We start from the raw sequence: 25,982 nt of genomic DNA on the forward strand, positions 1-25,982 counted from the left end.
TTCTTTTTTTTTTCTTGGCAGTCGGTTGTCAACATTACTAGAAATTATTAAATTTTAATTAAATTTTCTTTTTGTTTTTCTTGGCAGTCGGTTGTCAACATTACTAGAAATTATTAAATTTTAATTAAATTTTCTTTTTTTTTTTCTTGGCAGTCGGTTGTCAACATTACTAGGAATTATTAAATTTTAATTAAATTTTCTTTTTTTTTACTTGGCAGTCGGTTGTCAACATTACTAGGAATTATTAAATTTTAATTAAATTTTCTTTTTGTTTTTCTTGGCAGTCGGTTGTCAACATTACTAGAAATTATTAAATTTTAATTAAATTTTCTTTTTGTTTTTCTTGGCAGTCGGTTGTCAACATTACTAGAAATTATTAAATTTTAATTAAATTTTCTTTTTGTTTTTCTTGGCAGTCGGTTGTCAGCATTACTAGAAATTATTAAATTTTAATTAAATTTTCTTTTTTTTTTCTTGGCAGTCGGTTGTCAACATTACTAGAAATTATTAAATTTTAATTAAATTTTCTTTTTTTTTTCTTGGCAGTCGGTTGTCAACATTACTAGAAATTATTAAATTTTAATTAAATTTTCTTTTTTTTTTTCTTGGCAGTCGGTTGTCAACATTACTAGGAATTATTAAATTTTAATTAAATTTTCTTTTTTTTTTCTTGGCAGTCGGTTGTCAACATTACTAGGAATTATTAAATTTTAATTAAATTTTCTTTTTGTTTTTCTTGGCAGTCGGTTGTCAACATTACTAGAAATTATTAAATTTTAATTAAATTTTCTTTTTGTTTTTCTTGGCAGTCGGTTGTCAACATTACTAGAAATTATTAAATTTTAATTAAATTTTCTTTTTGTTTTTCTTGGCAGTCGGTTGTCAGCATTACTAGAAATTATTAAATTTTAATTAAATTTTCTTTTTTTTTTCTTGGCAGTCGGTTGTCAACATTACTAGAAATTATTAAATTTTAATTAAATTTTCTTTTTGTTTTTCTTGGCAGTCGGTTGTCAACATTACTAGACATTATTAAATTTTAATTAAATTTTCGTTTTTTTTTTCTTGGCAGTCGGTTGTCAACATTACTAGAAATTATTAAATTTTAATTAAATTTTCTTTTTGTTTTTCTTGGCAGTCGGTTGTCAACATTACTAGAAATTATTAAATTTTAATTAAATTTTCTTTTTTTTTTCTTGGCAGTCGGTTGTCAACATTACTAGAAATTATTAAATTTTAATTAAATTTTCTTTTTGTTTTTCTTGGCAGTCGGTTGTCAACATTACTAGACATTATTAAATTTTAATTAAATTTTCTTTTTTTTTTCTTGGCAGTCGGTTGTCAACATTACTAGAAATTATTAAATTTTAATTAAATTTTCTTTTTGTTTTTCTTGGCAGTCGGTTGTCAACATTACTAGAAATTATTAAATTTTAATTAAATTTTCTTTTTTTTTTCTTGGCAGTCGGTTGTCAACATTACTAGAAATTATTAAATTTTAATTAAATTTTCTTTTTGTTTTTCTTGGCAGTCGGTTGTCAACATTACTAGAAATTATTAAATTTTAATTAAATTTTCTTTTTGTTTTTCTTGGCAGTCGGTTGTCAACATTACTAGAAATTATTAAATTTTAATTAAATTTTCTTTTTGTTTTTTTTGGCAGTCGGTTGTCAACATTACTAGAAATTATTAAATTTTAATTAAATTTTCTTTTTGTTTTTCTTGGCAGTCGGTTGTCAACATTACTAGAAATTATTAAATTTTAATTAAATTTTCTTTTTGTTTTTCTTGGCAGTCGGTTGTCAACATTACTAGAAATTATTAAATTTTAATTAAATTTTCTTTTTGTTTTTCTTGGCAGTCGGTTGTCAACATTACTAGAAATTATTAAATTTTAATTAAATTTTCGTTTTTTTTTTCTTGGCAGTCGGTTGTGAACATTACTAGAAATTATTAAATTTTAATTAAATTTTCTTTTTGTTTTTCTTGGCAGTCGGTTGTGAACATTACTAGAAATTATTAAATTTTAATTAAATTTTCTTTTTGTTTTTCTTGGCAGTCGGTTGTCAACATTACTAGAAATTATTAAATTTTAATTAAATTTTCTTTTTGTTTTTCTTGGCAGTCGGTTGTCAACATTACTAGAAATTATTAAATTTTAATTAAATTTTCTTTTTGTTTTTCTTGGCAGTCGGTTGTCAACATTACTAGAAATTATTAAATTTTAATTAAATTTTCTTTTTGTTTTTCTTGGCAGTCGGTTGTCAACATTACTAGAAATTATTAAATTTTAATTAAATTTTCTTTTTGTTTTTCTTGGCAGTCGGTTGTCAACATTACTAGAAATTATTAAATTTTAATTAAATTTTCTTTTTGTTTTTCTTGGCAGTCGGTTGTCAACATTACTAGAAATTATTAAATTTTAATTAAATTTTCGTTTTTTTTTCTTGGCAGTCGGTTGTCAACATTACTAGAAATTATTAAATTTTAATTAAATTTTCTTTTTGTTTTTCTTGGCAGTCGATTGTCAACATTACTAGAAATTATTAAATTTTAATTAAATTTTCTTTTTGTTTTTCTTGGCAGTCGGTTGTCAACATTACTAGAAATTATTAAATTTTAATTAAATTTTCTTTCTTTTTTTTCTTGGTAGTTGGTTGTCAACATTATAAGGAATTATTAAATTAAAAAAATTTTTTTTATGATAAATAGGTGGTTTGATTTATGAAATATGGTGATTCCTTTTTCTCACTTTATAGCATTTCTTTCCGTTGAGCTATAGAAAAAATACAATCGCATCACGCATCAACTTGTTTGTTTTTTGTATTTATGCAAAGATACCATGCTAAATGATAACGTAATTATTTAGAAACCCGCTCTTAACATAAGGAGGGGAAGGTGTTTTGTAACTATTCTGTACTTTCACCCAACAGTTTAATAAGCAAAAGATACAGTAAAACATGAATTTCACTTGAAAAATACTATTAAAAAAAATAACACATTACTTTCACTGCAAAATGGTAAATGTGTAGTTTAGCGGCGTAAATTATTTATCAGACAAAAAATTATAAAAACTATTTTTATATAAAATACATTATTAGATCTTTTTTACACTCTTTAATGAACCATGTTATTTGGCCGCCATATTTTTTTTATAATAAAAGAGTGTAAAAAAGGCCAAATTTGGCATTATAAAGGCCAAATTTGGCATTATAAAGGCCAAATTTGGCCTTAAAAAGGACAATCTGTCAAACTTTAGAAAGGCCAAAATTTAAAAGCAATACGGCGGCCTCGAATGTCGTACATTTAGTGAATAAAAGATGATGAAAAAATTATAAAAATGAATTTTTTTTCTGGTTTTATTTCAGCCTTTAACACGGTACCTTCACTGCTTAAACACCACATTTAAAAAAAAAAAAAATCTAAATTAATTTATTTAATAGAATTATAATTTAAACTACTTTTTAAAAATATCTTTTCAAGCTAAAAAAAAAAAAATTTCTTAACTCCATCTTTTCGTTTTCACGTTGAGGAATTGTTCAGTAAATTGCGACCATGTGTGAACCGAAAATAACATATTCCTCATCAGCTATACTCTTCTTCCTCATTTTGGACTCGTGCCACGATTACAGATATATTTTTTATTTTTCTGGTTTAGATACTGCATATATTATCGGGATAAATAACTAATTAAAAATCAGGTATAAGTAATTTAAATACGTAAAAAAATAATTAATTAAATATGGACAACCTTCAACCATTATGGCAACCAGTTTCTGCTGGAAGTATTTTGATGTCAATCCCAAGATTAATTATACAGCTGCCTGTAAGTTATATCAAACATATTTTTTTTATTTATTTATTTTTTTTTTTTACATTTTCACCCCAAACAAGGCACATTGCCACTTTGGTGTAGGGGGCTACTATCAGGGGCAACAACTACTGGGGTACTATGTAGGGGTTTGGGTAGCAAGATGTCAATTCACGTTGCACTTGAACTTCTGCATGTCAGTACAGTTGGGGAAGCAGGGACCTGGAATGGAATTCCAAAGTCTAGCGGTTCTGGGGAAGAAACTACTGGAGTAGAATTTATATAACAGAACAAAAACAAGAAAATTAGAGAATAAATACACACGATTCATTATTTTGATCCTCATAATTAACAGATTTAATGAATTAAATAAAAAAAATATAGCGGAAGAGAAAGAAAATATATACTAATTAAATATAAAAAAGATAAATATTTAATTTAATAATTTATAATTGAACGTGCGTAATGAAAAAAAAAAAAACAATATACCATGTGACATGGTGCCGTAGATACAAAATAACCTTTCCAAAGTTGACGACCATATAGGAGAAATACCATTAATCGAAAGTTTTTGTGTTTTATACCACAAAGGTAGGTATAGCGAAAAGTTACAATTAAAGGAATTTCAAAAACGATTTTTTGTTTGGCTATTGATAGTTGTATTTGTGACGGCAGTTCTTCAGACTTCCATAATTCACAAAGAGTAGTTAACACCTATTATTTTTTCTTACTTTTTCATTGCTTTTACACGTTGTTTCTAACGTGAAGAATAAGTTTAGCCAAACTAATTTTGAAATAGGGTATATCAAAGGAACACATATAAAAATGATACCACTATAAAAAACAAATGAAATACTAGATAAAATTGAGCAAACATAATTACGAAAATTACAGAAAACGATAAAAAAAATGGTGAAGTTTGTTGAGTGAAATGAATTATTGAAAGAAAATTAATTGAAATAATAGAAATGTTAAATAAAAAAATGTCACATTTCAATATTTTTTTAATAATTAAATTCTCAGGGTTGTCGAAATTAAAAATTAAGTGATTTTTTTTTTAGACTTCTTTCGAAGCTTGTTACCTTGAAAAATACATTTAAAACCCTGTTTTTTTAAATAAATTGAAAAATAAACGCAATTAAAAAAATTTAATTGATAATTGAAACTTTAAAAACATATTAAACATTGAAAAATTACTCATCTCACAAATTAATGTCCAATAAAGTAGATCCAGTCTTCATACAAGAATTCGGTTATAATAAATATATCTTTCCCAAACTTAAAAATTAATTTTTTTTTTTTTTTTTTTTTTTTTTTTTTTTTTTTTTGAGAGAGAGAGAGAGAGAGTGCTTTAAAATCGCTGGGGAGTGCCACCTAAAATTTTAAAGAAGTAAATTTTAGGAGTTTATTGCCTTTCAAAGACGGTTATCATAATTTATTATCATCATTTAATTTCCTTTTTTTCCTCCCCCCCACACCTTTCCACGTGGTTCAGTAGTTAACCAGTGGTCCTGTTGCTGTCAGTCAGCTATCTTTACCTAAGTTTTAATTTCTAGTTAAAAGAATTTTCATGAATAGAATCAGCATTTTTAAAAATTATTTTTTAGTTGTATATATTGTATTTACTTTTGAAGTTAAGGAGGGTTAAAAAAATTGGTGACACCTAGATGGTGACGTAGGCAAAAAAAAAAAGACACTGCGATTTCAACCCTCACTAATAAAACTGCTCTGAGTGACTAGTTGGTAATTTTTTGTTCCTTTTCTTTTTTATTTTGCTCCTCCAATTTATTTGGATGCATCATAGTTAAATGTTTTAACATGTTGGTTGTGGTCATGTTAGATGGTTTTATTCCTCACGATATTTTAATTTGACAGACTTTGCAAATGGCTTTCAACTCATCATCTTCATCAACTTCAAAAAGTTTCCATGGAAGACTTTTTTTGGACTTTGGCGTTGTGCGTTCTATCCCAACCATTATCAATGGACCAGAGGTCATCTAGTCAGCGTCAGACAGGGCCAAACTATTTGCAAAGAACTTTGCAGCTAATTCTACCCTATGCGACGAAGGCAATCAACTCCCCATATTTCCTCCTACAACACAGAACAAGCTAGGTAACATACAAATATCCGTGCATGAGGTCGCCAAGCTAATCAAGAACCTAGATTCTAGTAAGGCAACTGGCCCTGATGGCATCCCAATTATAGTGTTAAAAAAGCTTCAACCAAAACTTGCTCCCATACTTACGAAACTATTTAAGCGCTGCCTTAAGGAGAAGTGCTTTCCGACTCCCTGGAAGACCTCATCAGTTTGCCCTGTATTTAAGAATTCAGGTGATAAGTCATCTCCCTCTCAGTACAGACCAATAAGTCTCCTGTGTGTTATGAGTAAGTTGCTGGAATCCATATTAAATAGAGAAATAGTCAACCACCTCAGCAGGAATAACCTTCTTAGTGACACACAATATGGTTTCCGCTCTGCAAGATCTACCGCAGATGTGCTGACGGTTATATCCCACAGGATTAGTGAATCTCTTGACAAAGGCTTCCTTTCTAGGGAAATTGCTCTCGACATATCAAAGGCCTTCGACAAGGTATGGCATAAGGGTCTACTTCACAAGATTTCCAGCTACGGTATAACTGGAAATGTGTTCTCTATCATTAAATCATTTCTCTCCGATAGGCTCATAAGAGTAGTGGTAGATCGACAAAAAATCGGAGGCCTGCAATATAAATGCTGGAGTCCCTCAGGGGTAAATCCTGGACCCAACTCTCTTCCTGATCTACATCAATGACCTCCCTAAACACATACTTAAATCATTCGTTGACATCTATGCTGATGACACGACCATCTACGGCAACACATCAAAGGCTGTAAATGACAAAGTTCTCTCGGATTCTCTCTCCTCTGATCTCGAGCGCGTGGTTCAGTGGGGGAAGATGTGGCTGGTTACCTTTAATGCATCCAAAACCAAACTCCTATCCTTACATCATCAATGCTCTGATCCCCAGTGTGATGGATGGCTCTCGTCTAGGTGAGGCCCCGTGTTTTGACAAGCTTCTGGGTTTGACCTTTACTCCTGATCTGAAATGGAACACGTACATCAAGTCTGTTGCCAAGGTTGCTGGAAAGATGGTGGGATCCTTCTACCGCTCCAGAAGATATCTTATTACTGATGCAATTCTCTATCTATATAAAAGCCAAGTATGTCCAAGGATGGAATACTGTTGCCATATCTGGGCAGGAGCTGCCAAAAACAGCCTATCATGCCTTGACAGAGTACAAAATAGTCTTTGTGGTTTAGTGGGGGATGCTCTTTTCTCTACCCTGCAACCTCTCTCCCACAGAGGAGACGTTGCGAGCCTATCCTTGTTTGATCATTATTTCCATGGCAGGTGCTCGTCTGAACTCCAATCCCTGGTCCCCCCTCGCCAATCTTTCACGAAAAACACTCGTCTAGCTGAATTCACTGTGAAAAATTTCCCCCACTCTATATCTGTGCCTAAATCAAAATGCGGATTCCATGAACAAAGCTTCTTTCTTAGAACTCCACGCCTGTGGAACTCTGTTCCGTCTGCCTGCTTCCCTCCGGACTACAACTTGGATGTCTTCAAGTCCAATGTTAACAAATTCCTAATGAACCGCCCCCCCCTAATTAAACACTTCATCAAATCTCCACACTAACGTAATGTACTTGCAATAACCCTTATCCCTGAGTGGCTTCCGGGCCTTGATAAGTGGTGATCACTGTGTAAAAAAAAAAAAAAAAAAAATCCGCTAAAAAAGACAAGAAAAAAATATAAAGGGATGGGGCGGTAAATTGTACCAACTGGTAGTTAACAAAAAAAACTTATAGAATTTAATTTTTGAAACTAATGTATAAAAGTTTACATAATGAAATGCAAATATGCATTTTCTTTTGAATTTTTTTTTTTTTGGTTGACTGTGTTCAATTCACACATGGTTGATGCGGTTCAATATTGCTAAACTATAAGTCTTAAGTAAAATTCTATTCATAAATACTTTTTAAAATGAAATTATTTAATTAATCGTAAATATTATTTAGACATAAAAATTAATTGATTACTAAACCTTTTAAAAATATATATATTAATTTCTTTTTCGTTCGGCAAAAAACTGCGCAAAACACTTTTAATTTTCAATTTAAAATTCTAGAAAAAAGATTATATTATTCTGCTTTTAATATAATCAAATTCAGGGTTTTATCTTTCTGGAGAAAAAAATTTAAAAAATGGATTTTATTTCAATGAAATTAAAAAAAAAAAATCTTGACTGAATTGAATTAATTACCCTTGAATTAACGAAGGGGTTATTTAATAACTTTAGGTTTGGAAGAGATAGGTATGGGGTCGATTTTTTGGAAACATCAAAAGAAGCCGACAACTGTCAAAACTTTGCGAAATAATACAACGTGATCAATTTCATTTTAGAGATATTTCTTTCAAAAGCCTTCTTTTAAAAAACGAAAAAAAAGTACATTGTTCTATTAAACCGTTTACTGTTTAAATAATTTGACTTTGCTCGTTTTATTTTAAGAAAATATAAGTTGAAAAAGCATTTTCATTCAGTATTAGAATATTTATCAGTAAAAAAAACAATCGCCAAAAAGATAAGCGGTTTTTTATTTTTACTCGCAATGTAGAGCCCTGCATACTTCTTTTCAAGTTAACTCTTTTGTAGTTTTGATTACAATAGATCTGAATGAATGAACCTTGTAAGGGAGGGGCACTAAGCATTGCCCTGTTAATAATGAATTTCTTTGGTTTCTTTTTATAACATGCTACATTTCTCTCTTGCGGTTAGAAATATCAGGAATTTTTTTTCTTTTTTTCAACATCAGACCAAAAGAATCGTAATGAAGGAATCGGAAAATTAAGGTATTTTTTAAACGATGCGATTCCGATTCCGATACCTCCCAAAATACACGATTCTTACGATTAACGATTCCGATTCCGAGTCCCACCACTATTTAGAACAACGAAAAACTCTTGTAACGTATGCTGTTGATAATAAGGTTCCCACCTTAACAACTTAGCAATGGAGACTTATTCAAAAAATTGTCCAGTTACTGAGTCCATTTGAAGAAATCACCAAAGAAGCAAGTCACAGGACTTCAACCATACCGATGATAATATCTACAATTTCAGCTTTGAGATTATTTCTTTCAAAAGATATCCAATCTAATTCTGGGTCTTGGATATGACCTTAAACTATATCCGATGGTGAGGCCCCAGCTTGCAGGTTTTGGGGAGTGTGGAGCCACCCTTTTATTGCAATTGCTCCCAGGTCCACTCTGACCCGGAGTGGTAGTACCTGTTAGGGTCCCAACCATGGGTTAAATAGAAACTGGGGTCATACCATCGGATATAGTTTATGGTCATATCCAGGAGCTTTGGGTAGGATTGAAACCGCTATATTCAGACAATGCTCACTTGGAATCAGAGATTTAATGTCTCTATTACTGTGCCACGGGCCCCGAAATGTAGGGTTTATTTTTTTTCCAAAGGAATAGTCGGACGAAACGTCGTGAAACAACTAAAAGATGAGGATAACAGTCCGCAATAAATAAACGAATAAATAATACAAAAGCTGTTGTTCTACAGATGAATTTTCATAATTTTTGGATATATTACTATTTTCGACATCATAATTAAGTAAGTACTATTGCTTTTGCTTAAAACTTTATGGACAGTTTGAGCGTGATACTAAGGCACAAAATGTCAGGACACATGGAATTTTCTGTGAAAAGGTGACTTGAAAAGAGAAACAGAAAAATCTTATATTTGCTGCTCAAGAACAGACACTAAATACAAATGCAATAAATAAAAACATCTATAAGAAGGATTGTTTTGATAAGTGCAGGTTGTGTGATATATCTCTTGAAACTGACGAACTGCAGACACTTGTGCCCCCACGACGTAGACACCCTCGACAAACCCGACAGGCAGCTAAATCCCACCCCCACACAGTAGAGATCCCTAGATGTAAAAGATCTTTCTACTCCAGTAGTTTCTTCCCCAGAACCGCTAGACTCTGGAATAAAATATAAAAAAACTCGTAATTTATCTTTTAAAAGTGAGTTGTTTATTTTCTTTATGGATTATACTTCCAAAATAAACTATTAAAGTTGTATAAAAAGTAATAGAAATATTATTTTTTATTTTTTAAATAAAAAAAATGAAATCAATTGAATTTTAGAGTTAAGTATTTTTCAATTTTTAAACTTTAAAAATCTATCAAAATTTTTCTATTGATTCAATTTTTACGATATTTTCAGGGTCAATGTGAAATTTTATGCTCTTCCAATAAACTGGATATAATATTTTAGACAAACATTTTTTTTTAATTCACGCCCTCCCCCATTTTGAAATGACTATTAAAAAGTAAATAATTAATTTACTCACCAAAGTTTTATATATCACAAATTGAAGATAAAAGATCAATAAATAATATATTCAAATTTAAAACAAAAAAGTGTTTTTTAGAAATTTACCTGTAAACTCCGAAGTTTTAAACTTTTTTTTTTAAACACGTTTTTTTTTTTTTTTAATTTTTTGTTTTTTTAATGAAACCTTGGTCCTTGTTCCTTTAATTGAAAAAAAAATTAGGGCTTGAATTACATTTTTCGAGTAGTTATAAGCTTGGAAAGACAGGGGGTCGAATTATTCAATATTTTTTCACGCATTCGTAAGGTCAGTTTCTGAGTGTAAAACATAACACTGTGAAATTAAGGGAATAATAATAATAATAATAATAATAATTATGATGATGATAATAATAATAATAATAATAATAATAATAATAACAACAACAACAATAAAACAAAAAATACAGAAAATCTTTACGTCACAGAACGAAGATGACATATTCCAAAACTCATGTAAATTGATAAAAAATAATTACAAAAATCAGTTTCTACCATTTTTATCGATTAATAATTTTTGGCAGCTATTGTTCATAAATAAATGGAGACAACTCAATTAGAACCATAGTTCTAACCATAGTTCTAATTGAGTTGAGATAAAAACAGCATTGTATGGAATACAAGTTAATCTTAAAATCGTAAAAAATGATTTTTTTTATATTAAAAAAAAAAGAGCTACTTGATCTGTTTAAGTGATTTTTGGACTGAGACCTTCGTTCCGTGACGAATACGTACATAAAGATTTGTTTGTGTTTTTGCTTTGTTTTGTTTTTAAATCAGGCGTAATTCTAAATAAGCACCATGAATTCTGTTGAAATAATAACGTCATTATTTCGAAAGACATCCTTAAGATGGGAAGGGGGAGGCGCGTTTTGTAACTATTCTGTACTTTCACCTAACAATCAACAGAAGTAAAAATTGAAGTTAACTCGAAAATCCAATCTGAAATATAACCCAGTCCGTAAACTGCAGTGCATGCATCATCAGTACAAAAAAAAAAAAAATTGTACTCTTGCAGAATTTGACCCGGATCCTCGGGATTTTCCGTCAATATGGCTCGAGCTCGACCGGCAGTCACCAGATTAAGCCGAGTATTGTCCAAATGTTGAAACGCTGTCAACTTTTTTTTTTTTTTTTTTTTTGTATAAAAAAAAATGTAATTTTTTTAATTATTTTTTGGGATGATGGATGGTGGGTATTTTTTCTGTTTATTTTTTTAAAACTTTTGTAGACGAAAAATAATTTGTAAATTTTTCTTGAACAAATCTTTTCTGTACTTTCACCTAACAATTTATGGTTTTCATTTTTCCTTCTAAAAAAAAAAAGACAACAACAAAAAACAAACTTATGTTAAAAAAAAAAAAAACTGTACTTTCACCTAACAATTTACGGTTTAAGAAAAAAGGTAATCTTTTCTTAAAATTAAAAAAACAAAAATAACAACTTTTGTTGATAAAATATTTGCCAAAAGAAAAAAAAAGTAAATAAACACTACAAAATGCGACTTTCCTTGAAATTATATATATATATATATATATATATATATATATATATATATATATATATATATATATATATATATATTAATTTTATTTATACAAACATTAATGGCTACATATGTGCATACATGTTTCTGTAATCACCCACGTTGGGGGATTACGTCTTCAGGCCAAGAATTTCCTTCAAAAGTGACATTTCCACCAAATACATTTTTCTATTTCGTTTATCAAGTTAAAATACAACCATTTGGTGGAAATGTCACTTTTGAAGGAAATTCTTGGCCTGAAGACGTAATCCCCCAACGTGGGTGATTACAGAAACATGTATGCACATATGTAGCCATTAATGTTTGTATAAATAAAATTAATATACCTGCTCTGTTCACTTATTGAGCACTATTTTGGTAGACACATGTTGTTTCATTGGATGTACTTCTAGGAAACTAAACTCTACTGGCTATATATATATATATATATATATATATATATATATATATATAGCCCGAACCATAACTGACGAAAAATTCCGAGGATCAGGGTCAAATTCTGCAAGAGTACCAACCAAAAAAAAAAAAAAAAAAAAAAAAACAAGGAAGGCGCTCCTACATTTACTGACCCGCGATTTCGACGATCGGGCTCGCTGAGTAGCTGACAGAAATAATCAGGAAAGGTTGGCCGAGCATTACTCAATTTTTTAACAAACGTGCTATCTGTTTTTAGCTAGTACGAATCGATGAAGTAAATCGATCCTTATTTTGGAAGCATCGACTTTTTTGGCCAAATTTTGCGAATTTAGCCTTTTTTAGAGGCCAAACTACTTTTTAAAAAAGGCTAAAATCGTGAAATTTAGCCGAAACAAGTGCACAGAACGAGGCATAAAAAATGACGAAGTTCAGCATTTGGACCCCGCCCCTTTAGTCTCAAAAGTCTACAGTGGGATTTAAATGCGATATTCGTTTTCAGCATACCCGAAAACCAAGAGTCGTCATTTTTAAAGAGAAAATGTTCAGGTGGAAATGAAATAAAAATTTTTTCACTTCACCGTGGGTTCCATTTTTTACCCCCCCCCCCCCCCAAAAAAAATCAGAGCTTAGACCATTCCTGTGATGATATGATCCGGTTCTTGTTGATTTTGCAGTGGGAGTTTAGTTCTGTGCAGTTCTAGGATGCCCACTTTCCCAGGCATTGCCTCCTCGCTTTGAGAAGGGGTTGGTTTATTGCTAATCGCCTGAGACGCCCTCACCGGGAAATGCCGACGGGGCTGCCCTGGCACTTTTTGCAGATTACAGTGCCCCTCCTCGGGGGTGCTGTCTTCTTAATCCCACTTTCCAACCCTGGTGTCTAAGTTCTTGCAGTGGGAGAAGACTAAATACCTTCACGATCAAGTAGTTGGTCCCGGGCATCACCATATCTCTACGGTGCCGGGAAAACTCGTCCCGGGAAAACTCGTCTCGGGAAAACTCGTCTCGGGAAAACTCGTCTCCGGAAAACTCGTCTCGGGAAAACTCGTCCCCTTCCGCTAGGTAGGAAAACTGGTCCCTTATTGAATAAATATCGATTGAAAACACATTTTATGATCGTTCTTGAAGGAGATATTGTTTTTTAAAATAAACTATAGCCCCCCCCCATAATATTTAAAAAAAAATATTTTTACTTGTTTAATGTTTTTTTTGTGTTTTTAATAAAAGCGTTTATTATGTTCATAAACGAGACCGCATATTTTTTTTTATATTAATATAAAAAGAATTTACTTATATACTGTTGTTTATAAAAGGGTAAAATCGATTTTTCTACCTCGCCGACTATGTTGTTTATTTAATTCATTTGGAATCGTTTATTTGGTAAAGAAAAAAAAAACAGAAAACAAACAAAAAACATGTCGGTCGAGTACGGGAGAACGAGAAATAATGCCCGGTATCTTAGGGGGTCTTGATAATCGTTAAAAAATAGAAAATTAAAGAAATTGTAGCAGACACAAATGGACCCCTTTTCTTCTCGCGCATTCGCTTCCTCTGAGTGAGTGATGAGGCGCTAGACTGTCCAATCTGAGGACTTGCGCACGAATACAAATTGACCCCTAGGGACCAGACAGCTTCCGGTCCCAGAAGAAAACTCTCTCTTACGCTACCAGCCTTCGTCGGTGCTAGACGCCTGTTCTCTTCGCTGCTCCTACTAAAGGTATTGACGACAGCCGCGGGTTGTAACTACCTCGTAAGGCAGTGGAGACCCGACTCTACTTTCTTCCTTCAGTACGCTTTGCAAATAAACCTTTCCCTTGTTAAGTTGAAGAAGTTGTTTGTCATTGTTCATAGAATTGTGTTATTTTATTTTATTAGGGAAATCCCCTAAAATGGTGACTCCGTCGTGATAACACATTTCCGAACAGACACTTCTTTCGCTTTTTAACAGGGTAAGGCGCGCATTTTAAAAACCAGCACATGGTTTCCAACCACACACATAAACAGACAACGGATTCGGGAGAGCACATTTAAAACTTAAAAAAAAAAAAAAAAGACGTTATTTCCCTCTCTTCCTTATCGTTTTTTTCCCGTTATATATATATATATATATATATATATATATATATATATTATAAACTAAGGAGCATACAAAAAAAGAAAAAAAAAAAACAAAGAAAAAACACCCTTTTCTTTCACAACGGCGGGCTACACATAAAAAAAAAGAACGCCAACCTACAAAAAGAGGTGACACTTTCTTGGTGTATGAAAAAGAAAAAACTCGACAACAAAAAAAAAAAAAAAAAAAAAGAACTTTCACGAAGTTTTTCCGCATTAGCACTCTTCGGTCAAAATGTAAGTACTTAAAGAGTTCATTTATCTTCAGGTTCACACACATTTATAAAAAAAAAAAAAAAAAAAAAAACCCATATTGTCCACATTTTTTTTTTTGCTTCACGGCTCTTCCTGATATAATTTTGTTTTAGCTTTATTTCATGGTAATTTTGTTTCTTTCTTCTCCTCCCCCATTAGCCTGTTAAATTTTTTTTTTTTTTTGTATTGTCTCTGTTTAAAGATTTTCTCCATATTTCTCCTTTCTTCTCCACGTGGTCCATATTCGGCGTCCTTTCAGATTTCGGATACATTATATATATATATTTTTTTAAAAATATTTGGTATCTACTTTCGGTAGTGACGATGACAACGTTGCCTGCCTTCGCTGGGGACGTCCGGGTTTGGTTTGCTCAACTCGAGTCTTATTTTGCGGCGAACAACGTGTCAGAGCAAACGAAGCTGCACATTTTATTCAGTGCCTTCCCCGCGTCATTGACTCCTGCGGTCAAGGACTTAATAACGGACACCCCGTTAAACTACACTTACGATAGTATAAAACGGGAGGTGCTACTACGGACGTCCGTGTCGGCGGAAAAGCGTTTTCAAACGCTGGTCCATGACGAGCACTTAGGTGACCGCAGGCCGACGGAACTACTCCGTAGAATGAGGGAACTGGCAGAGGACGTCCCTCCTGACAGTGCCTTAATTAAGCAGCTCTTTTTCTCAAGGCTGCCGGCGCAGGTAAAGGCCATACTTGCGCCAATGTTTGAAAAACACACCGTCGATGTAGTAGCAGCATCGGCGGACAAGGTCATGGACTTTGTGAGGGGGCCTACCACCGCGGCCATTCCACAACAGCCTGCTGAGGTACCCGCAGGCACCGCAAATGTAAGACAGGATGCTACATCGGTGGCTATACTAACGGCCATCGAACGCCTCACTAGAGAGGTGAGCAAGCTCAATATGGGCAGGTCGCACTCACCCAGACGCCGCTACAAAAGCCGCTCATCTTCCCTGCACCACCGTCGCCGTGCAAACATGCCGGGACTATGTTTTTATCATAGTCGCTATGGCGCTGAAGCACGGAATTGTAAAATGCCCTGCACTTTTAACAACCAGGGAAACTAAATTGTGGAAAGACGAGCACGGCAAACTTTCCACAAAATGCAAATAACCGTGCCTATTTCGTCACTGACGTAAAATCTCAAGCACGTTGCTTGGTAGACACTGGCGCTGTTTGTAGTATATGGCCACTTAGGCTACTTAAAGAAAGGCCACCAGTGTCATTGATAACACTGCAAGCGGTGAACCATTCACCTATCCCCACGTACGGTCAAATTTCACGTTCTCTGGACTTGAATTTACGGAGAGACTTTACGTGGGTTTTCACTGTAGCAGATCTACCGTACCCCATACTAGGCGCGGATTTCTTGCATAATTTTAATTTAATGGTCGACATGCGCAGACGCCGGCTGATAGACGCTAGCACGGAACTTTCCGTCCCTGGCTCGTTATCTAATGCCCCATCTATCAGCCCGGTATTTTTCATTGCCGCTGCAAATGACCCATACCATGAGGTGCTACACTCCTACCCGGAGTTAACCAATTTAAATTTTGTGGTGAGCAAACCCACGCACACCACAAAACATCATATTGAGACCACAGGTGCTCCTGTGTTCTCACGCCCTCGTCGCCTTCCTGTGGATAAACTTAAAGCAGCGAAGGCAGAATTTAATCATATGCTACAGTTGGGAATTATACGCCCCTCGTCCAGTCCTTGGGCTTCCCCTCTGCATATGGTTCCAAAACGAGACGGAGATTGGCGTCCAACTGGGGACTATAGACGACTCAATGCCATGACGGTACCTGATCGTTACCCAATCCCGCATATTCAGGACTTTGCTTCCTCTCTGCATGGCTGTAAGACTTTCTCTAAGCTAGATCTGGTTAAGGCTTACCATCAGATTCCGGTGAATCCGGCCGACATACCCAAGACTGCGGTTACAACCCCATTTGGAGCGTTTGAATTTCTTACTATGCCTTTCGGCCTACGTAACGCTGCCAGTACTTTTCAGCGCTTTATGGATGAAGTAGTGCGTGATTTAGATTTCGTCTATAACTATATAGATGACATTCTCGTGGCTAGTGCCTCACCTGAGGAACACGTCACTCACCTCCGCCTACTTTTTGAACGGTTTCAGCAATACCAAGTGAGGATTAACCCTGGTAAATGCGTTTTCGGTGTTACGTCACTAGTTTTCCTGGGCCACATTATCAGCCCAGACGGTATATCTCCGTTGCCGGAAAAGGTGAAGGCTCTACAAGACCTTCAACCGCCCACTTCACTTCGCCAACTTAGGCACTTCCTTGGTCTGTTGAATTACTACAGACGCTTTATCCCACACTGTGCGGATCTCTTAGCTCCTCTTTCCGACCTGTTACGTAACAGGAAGAAGAAAAACGAGCAGATCTCACTTACTGAGATCCAACTTAGAGCATTTGCGGAAGTGAAAAATAAACTAGCGACGACATCTTTGCTGGCACATCCTGTACCCGATGCCCAGTTTTCACTGGTCGTTGATGCATCGGGCACAGCTGTAGGTGCAGTGCTGCAACAGCAGCACCAACAACAGTTACAACCTCTAGCATACTTTTCGCGACAGCTGAAACCGGCCGAACAACGTTACAGCACGTTTGGCCGCGAATTACTGGCAATGTACCTCGCAGTGAAACACTTCCAACATTCACTCGAGGGCCGACAATTTGTGATCTACACCGATCACCGTCCGCTTACATACGCACTGCGTGCTAAGCCGGACAAATATTCTCCCCGCGAAACACGTCATTTGGACTTTGTTTCGCAGTTTACTAGTGATATCCGACATATCGCGGGTGAGCAGAACGCAGCAGCAGACGCATTGTCTCGCCTGCCCATCAATTCTCTGTCCTCACCATCGGATATCGATTTGCAACAGATGGCCTTAGACCAGCCAAGTCTGGACACGTTGGATCCATCGTCACCTGAATTCGGGACTTGCAAATTCGCATATCTGCCCGTGCCTACTTCTGACACGCAGATCATCTGTGACACCTCAACGGATTCACCTCGACCATTCGTTCCAACGACCCACCGTAGAGTTGTTTTCGACACTCTACACAACCTGGCACACCCCGGACGCAAAGCCACAGTAAAACTGATTACAGCTAGATTTTTCTGGCCTAACATGAGGCGTGACATCATTGCTTGGTCACGTTCCTGTGTATCCTGCCAAAAATCAAAGGTGCACGAGCATATCCGCGCACCCCTTGGAACATTCAGCACCCCAGACGCTCGGTTTAGCCATGTTCACATTGACTTGGTTGGACCATGGCCGGTCAGTCAGGGATTCACTTATCTCCTGACCTGCATAGACCGTTTCACACGGTGGCCAGAAGCCATCCCACTTAGTGACATTTCGGCTGAATCTGTAGCGCGAGCCCTTATATCAGGCTGGATATCGCGCTACGGAGTTCCCACTACAATCACCACTGATCGTGGTGCACAATTCGAATCCCACCTATTCCGGGAACTGTCCAAGATCCTCGGGATCACTCGCATTCGGACAACAAGCTATCACCCTGCTTCAAATGGGATGATAGAACGCTTCCATCGCCAATTGAAAGCTGCATTACGCGCTTACCCTGATCAACAGCGATGGAGCGAGTACATACCGGTCATCCTTCTTGGCTGTCGGGCATCAATCAAGGAGGACCTGGGATATTCCGCAGCCGAACTGGTCTATGGAGCACCTCTATCGTTGCCAGGTCAGATGCTGACCCCGATAGAGGATATATCAACGGACACAGCTCTATATGTCAACAGACTACGAGCTTATCTCAGTAAGCTACCGCCGATGCACCCTAGGGAACAGACCATTAAATCTTTGGTTCCGAAGGACATAGCGACATGGACTCACGTATTCCTTAGAAAGGACGCAGTAAAAGCCCCCCTAACTCCACCTTACACTGGCCCTTATCGCGTGCTTTCACGCACTGATAAAACTTTTATCCTAGACATTAGTGGTAAAAAAGAGACAGTATCGGTAGATAGGGTAAAAAGAGCCTTTCTGGACACATTAACACCTGAGCCACACATTCCTCCAACATACACACAGCATAATCATACACCTGAGGTAAATGTTCCACGTGAGAACAATTATGTGACCACTACACGTAGTGGTCGACGGGTACATTGGCCGAAGAGACTTTGCAAAACAGTGTATTTCTGTTGAAAAAGAACATTTTTTCTTCTCTCCTTTTTAGAGCAGAACGTTTTCTGCAAATATTCCAACTTTTCACAGAAAAGTAAGAACATTTTTTTCTGCAAGAAAATAACCTAAAGAGACGGACATTTCTTATTGTATTTTTCTTTCTGCTTTTTGTTATGCTACCTTTCTCTCTGTCGGCTTTCAGCCTAAGCAGGGGGTTATGTAGCAGACACAAATGGACCCCTTTTCTTCTCGCGCATTCGCTTCCTCTGAGTGAGTGATGAGGCGCTAGACTGTCCAATCTGAGGACTTGCGCACGAATACAAATTGACCCCTAGGGACCAGACAGCTTCCGGTCCCAGAAGAAAACTCTCTCTTACGCTACCAGCCTTCGTCGGTGCTAGACGCCTGTTCTCTTCGCTGCTCCTACTAAAGGTATTGACGACAGCCGCGGGTTGTAACTACCTCGTAAGGCAGTGGAGACCCGACTCTACTTTCTTCCTTCAGTACGCTTTGCAAATAAACCTTTCCCTTGTTAAGTTGAAGAAGTTGTTTGTCATTGTTCATAGAATTGTGTTATTTTATTTTATTAGGGAAATCCCCTAAAAAATTACTGAGGGAGATTTGGTTTTAAAAAGAAAATAATAAATTTTAATATTTTTTTAAATATAATTTAGAGAGAGAGGGGGGGATAAAACCTATATCTCCCTTGGAAAAGCAACCAACAAAAAATGAAATTAAAAAGATTCTTTATAAACGATAGCGGAGTTTTCAATAAAATTGATTAATAAATTTATTTAGTGATTACTTTCTCTCTTAATGATTGATTTTAGAATTTTGAAGTAAAAATTAAAAAAATTAAAAATGAGTTAACGAGAGATTGTTAGCACATGGCATCTCTCGCGCCAAAAAAATATTTCGCTTTTGATTTATTAGTTAATTTTTGCAAAATTTGACAGGACGACAATTAATGTTGATAATTGATAGAATTATAATTTTAAATAACGCATGAGTGCATTGCATTTGGTATGAGAGAAAACGAAAACATAACAACAAAAAACTATCATAATTAAAAAACCAAAACAAAAAAGTAACGCTCCCAATTTTTAATTTTTTTGTTTTGTTTTTTTTTATTATTGTTTTTATGACTCCAAAAAACATCGTTAAAATAAGAACCAAAATTTTTTTTAATTAACTTTGTATGAACATAATAAACGCTTTAAAATAAGTGAAACCACTAAGAACTTAGCCAGTTAGGTAGAAAAAAAAACAAAAAAAAAACATTAAACAAATAAAAATATTTTTTAAAAATATTATGGGGGGGGGCTATAGTCTATTTTAAAAAGCAATCTCTCCTTCAAGAACGATCATAAAATGTGTTTTCAATCGATATTTATTCAATACGGGACCAGTTTTCCTACCTAGCGAAAGGGGACGAGTTTTCCGGAGACGAGTTTTCCGGAGACGAGTTTTCCCGAGACGAGTTTTCCCGGGACGAGTTTTCCTAAATTCTATCTCTACACACCATCACACCATTGCTCCCAGGCAACGCCAGATAAGCACAGATTATATTTGACGAAATTGTAAGGATTGAAACTGTGCTGAGCTTAAATCTATGTAGTAGTTCCTATTTACAATGCCTCCCCACGGGACAGAGTTAGACAGACACCAGGGTCGTTTTTTGGTATTATTATACAAACACCGTGACAGCGTTAGGGTTAGGATTAGGGTTAGGGTTTAGGGTTAGGTTTAGGTTTAGGGGTTAGGGTTAGGGTTAGGGTTAGGGTTAGGGGTAGGGTTAATTCGCTGTCACGGTGTTTGTATAGTTTTACCCGTTTTTTAACGTGGAGAAAAGGTACAAAAATAAAAAATTGTCTCAGTCGTGAAGGACTACTCCTCCACTGAAAGAGAACAAAAAATGGAAGTGCAGCACTCAATGCAGCATCTGAAGAACAGCCAAAAGGCCAAGTAAAAAACAAAAAAAAAAAAAAAAAAAAAACAACAGTATTTTTTACGACCTAGTCTAACGTAATCTAAACAGAAATTAAAATCTACTTTGTTCTGGCTAATACGTATCAGCGGCCTTTAAAGAAGGGTTTTTTTTTTTTTTTTTTTTGCGCTTCTACACTATTGGGACGAAATTTCGGAAATTGTAAAACTGAATTTCACATGAAAACAATGGTATCTACGTATTCCTCTATTTTTATATCCTAGGTACGGATAAAAATGGGCGGACAAAAATGGGGACCTAGTTTTGAAAGTCGATTTTTAGTAAAGTAAAGTCCTAAGATATTGAATTAAATAATAAAAACAAAACAAATTGATTAGCCCCAAAACCGAGTGATTCTGGTGTTCGCAAAACGCAACAAACTAAAATTTTGTAAACATGAAAATTACGAAGGCCCAAAACTGTGAAAATGACGTCATGTATTTAAAAGGGAAGAACTTCTTTTTCTTGCCCCAGTCGCGCATCCGTACATTCCTTTTTGGAACGTTCGTATTAATTTTTGCCTTTTTTTTATTTAATTATTTTTCTATGTTCCTATTTTTAAATTAATGTTTTTTTCTTAATTATTGTTCAATATTAAATATGTTACGCCGAAAGTTTCACATTCTTGCGAGCGAGGAAATTATTAAAATCTTGCTTATAAAAATTATGCGAAACCCGTAATTAAAAAAAAAAAAAAGTAGAAATATTTTTTGCAATTATAATTTTTTGTGTGAAAATATTAAATAAGCAATGCTTAATTCAATGGTAATATCGGTAGTTTGATAAATTCATTTTTCTTTGAGTTATATAGAATTCATTAATACGGACTTTAGGGGCTTTTTTTCGTAATGTTCCTGTAAAAATTATTTTATTTTTATTGTTACAAATTACGATGCTTTATATATATATATATATATATATATATATATATATATATATATATATATATATATATATATATATATATATATATATAAAGCAAAAATAAATTCTTGCGTTTTTTTATTTACTACTGAAAACCATAACTTTAATAAAGGTATTTTTTGTTTAAACAAAATAATACATTTCCACTCAGATTTAAATAAAGATGATTAGTTCATTATATTCCGCGATCATTATTTGATAAATACTGAAAATTTCATTAAAATTTGTTAGTTCCCTGATTTTTGGTGAATTTTTAAGTAAAGGGATTAAGGTCAAAATGTTTATAAATTTTGAGCGTCGGCATTCATTTTGCCCGTACCTATTATATCCAAAAATTACGAAAATCGATAAGGTAGAAAATTATTTATTAAAGAAAATAAAAAAATAGAATTTGATGAAAAACGATCGTAAGACACAAGAGATTTTAAAAGGGAGGTAATTTTCCGTTTTGATTTAGCAAAATGGCGGCAATTTTTCATATGATAACACGATTAAAGTTTTTTTTTTTTTAATAATTCAGTAATATTCAGGTAATTTCGACTGCAAGCTACCATTGTAACTTATTAGAATTGAAAAAAAAAATAATCGGTTGAAATCATTGCGTTTTAGCTGAAAACTCCATTTATCGACTACAGAATCTTGTCAGAATTCTGTAGAAGCGTCATTTTTTTCTTTGTTTTTTTATAAGAAAAGTTTTATATTTTACAGTAGGGGGGATGACTTTCTTCTATAAATTTAACGTTAAATGAGCACCCACTTCTTGGCCATGTAGTGGTCAACGAGACATGTAATCGTAAACATTTTATCAAGTTTTGTACCAGGGGGGAAATTGATTTCTTTTTAGGAAATAAAACTTCGCTGGATTAGGGTTATAAAATCTTACCTTCTTGTTGGTATTGAAGTTCTTTTTAATTTATTAGATTTTGGGACTTTGTACCTTTTTTTTTTTTTTTTAACGTATTTCAGTTAAGTGGTTCGTTTTTGAACGAAATGATAAAATGACTTGAAAAAAGAAAAGAAAAAATTTTTTTTTTTTAATCTTTTATTGTGAACAGCTGTACGCATGGGCTGTGGGGAGGGAGAGGAGGGTCATAGTAGAAGATTCCCTTTCCTTGCCTGCTATTCCTCTTGGCCATCTAGGCCATTTTTTTTTTTTTTACAGAGAGGAGAAGGTTGGTGCAAAAATGTCTTTTTTTTTTTTTTTTATCACATCTATATTACTTCTGCACCAACTTAATATTTACCAGCTTGAAGATATATTATTGTTTGGAAATACTTTCGGTGCTTGTCAAATATACAACGTAATCAATAAATAAAACTAACTAACTAACTAACTAACTAACTAACATTTGGCTGTTAAGAGGTCAAAGTTCAACAATTTGACCTTTGAGAACTGTACCAAACTCCTCCGCCAATTTTGGGTCTAAACACTTGAAATTTTAGATATAGGTTACTTGGGCATGGATCTAACTTTATAATTTGAGTTGAGGCTAAAACAATAAATATTAAGGTTGGGGTCAAAGTTTAAAAAATTTGACCTCTGCATTCTCTACCAAATTATTCAGCTAGTTTTTGGTCTAAACATTTGAAATTTTACATAAAGGGTATGGGTATTCAGACATGCAGCAAGCTTTTTAATCAGATTTTGGGCGACAATTTGGCTGCCAAGAGGTCAAAGTATAAAGAGTTGACCTTTGCAGACTCTACAAAACTCCTTTGCCAATTTTGGGTCTAAACACTTGAAATTTTAGATGTAGGTTATTTGGACATGGGTCCAACATTTTAATTTAATTTGAGCTCAAAACAATAAATGTTAAGGGGTCAAAAATGTGGTCAAAGTTAAAAAGATTTGACCTCTGCTGTTTCTACCAACTTTTCTATATTTATTAAGTGCAAATTAACTATTTTTATTTCAGTCTTTAATTTATATTTTTTTATTTGACTTCTTTTTTTTAACATGGAGGTCACCACTTATCAAGGCCCGGAAGCAACTCGGGGATAAGGGTTATTGCGTGTACAGTAATCAATGGGATAGTATCGTAGTAATAGTTAGTATTGGAGATTTGATAAAGTGTCTTACTTTAGGGGGCGATTCAACAGGAATTTGTTTAAGTTGGACTTGAAGACATCCAAGTTGTAGTCAGGTGGGAAATAGGCAAACATAAGAGAGCGTACACTTCTAAGAAAGAAGCTTTGTTCATGGAATCTACGTTTTGATTTAGGCACAGATAAGGAGTGGGGAAAATTACTGACAGTGGTTTCAGCTAGATGGGTGTTTTTCGTGAAAGATTGGCGAGGGGGGACCAGAGATTGGAGCTCGGATGAGCACTTGCCATGGAAATAACGATAAAACAAAGACAGGCTTGCAACGTCTCTTCTGTGAGAGAGAGGTTGCAGGGAAGAGAAAAGGACATACCCCACTAAGCCGCAAAGTCTATTTTGTCAAGGCAGGATAGGCTGTTTTTAGCAACTCCTGCCCAGATGTGGCAGCAGTACTCCATCCTTGGACTACTTGGCTTTTATTCAGATTGAGAATTGCATCAGCAGTGAGATATCTTCTGGAGTGGTAGAAGGATCCCACCATTTTCCCAGTGTCCTTGGCAACAGACCTGACGTACGTGTTCCATTTCAGATCAGGAGTAAAGGTCAAACCCAGAAGCTTGTCAAAACATGGAGCCTCCCTAAGACGAGAACCATCCATTTCAGTTGATGCCAGATGGAGATCAGAGCGTTGATGATGTAAAGATAGAAGCTTGGTTTTGGATGCATTAAAAATGACCAGCCACCTCTTCCACCACTGTACCAAGCACTCAAGATCAGAGGAGAGAGAATTAGAGAGAACTTTGTCATTTACGGCCTTTGATATGTTGCCATAGATGGTCATGTCATCAGCATAGATGTTAACGAATGATTTAAGTATGTGTTTTGGGAGACATTGATGTAGATATACATACATACATACATTCATATATTAGTAATTAAAATTTTCGACCCAAACCGATTACAAAGCTTGCCCTATCTCTGAATACCCTTTATGTCAAATTTCAAATGCTTAGACCAGAAATTGTCTGAGTAATTTGGTGTACGTGTTTCTTTTCAGATCAGGAGTAAAGGTCAAACCCAGAAGTTTGTCAAAACATGGAGGCTCATGCTTCATTTATTAATAGATTTTCTCCTCCCTGAATGTTGTACTAAGTTGATTTTAAATATAGCATAAATAGATCCGACAATTCTATTTGTTTTCAGTTAGTGAGAGGGGAACCTATCACCATACTTTCCCTCAAACACGTCAATTGGGCTTATATTAAATACTCAGTGAACTGTTTGAATAGCAAGGATTTGGGGGGGGGGATTTTCAGAAATTTCACTGAAGCAGTGTTGAAGTGTTTCAGCTTAGTTGTGTAAGAATACACTTTCAATTGCTAAAATTATTTTTACAAAGCCAAGTCTAATGTGAACATCTCGCTCATCTCCTTATATACTCCTATGAATTTGTTGTTGTTTTTTTTGTTGTGTATTCATATTCATAGTAAAACCCCCTTTTTCTATTTATTTAGTTATTTATTGTCTCCTCCACTGAGCAAATTAGGCACAAGGCCGTTTTGTAATGTAGAGACTGAGGGGAGGGGGACCAGTTCTCCCGAGAGGGAACTGGATAGTGACAATTGGTATGAAGGGTTTCCCCTACATTGACCAAAACTGATTGTTATGGTCTGATATGTGGGTTTGCCCCCACATATGGTCTTTGATTGCAGCATTTGCAGAACAGATGCTACACTTTGATTTGCTCCTGGTCCGAAGGCCAAGCATCATTTTTACGGTTTAATAGTGATTAAAACTTTATTATATGAAACGGAACGACAACACTCTTTTGACCTTGAGATCAAAATTATTTTAATTAGTCCGTCATTCAAACGTATTAGACCGAAGTGTGTATGTCTGTGTGCGTGTGCAGGCGGGGCACTTTATGTCATGATTGAAGTGAAATATTTTCAAACTAAAAAAAAAAAAAATCGAATCAGAAAAACAGTGTTGATTTTATCTATATATAAAAAAAACTAATAGATGTATGCCTGTGTGTGTGCCCGTGTGCAAATATTTAACTGACAAACTCAAACATAGAAATTAACAGGAAACAGTAACCATACACCAAAGATAGTTTATAATGAATAAAGTTTTTGTCTGGATGGATGAACAGCGTTTACCGATATATGACGGTAAGTTGAAATGCAAAATGTTCATTTCAACTCACTGTTACTTTTGCGCATGCGCAAA

General features: G+C 34.6%; 1 protein-coding gene across 1 annotated transcript in view; it reads right to left on the reverse strand.

Moving 5' to 3' along the window:
- The window catches only part of LOC145268693 (uncharacterized), a 102,465-nt gene extending 79,726 nt beyond the window's left edge, over window positions 1–22,739 (reverse strand). The window contains exon 1 of the mRNA XM_080124213.1: window positions 22,591–22,739. The gene's annotated coding sequence lies outside the window, so the exon portion shown is untranslated. The remainder of the gene's footprint in view (window positions 1–22,590) is intronic.
- Between the last annotated feature and the right edge of the window lie 3,243 nt (window positions 22,740–25,982).

This window comes from Euprymna scolopes, chromosome 44, assembly GCF_053919585.1.
Source record: "Euprymna scolopes isolate OS-2025 chromosome 44, ASM5391958v1, whole genome shotgun sequence".
Classification (NCBI taxonomy): Eukaryota; Metazoa; Mollusca; class Cephalopoda; order Sepiida; family Sepiolidae; genus Euprymna; species Euprymna scolopes.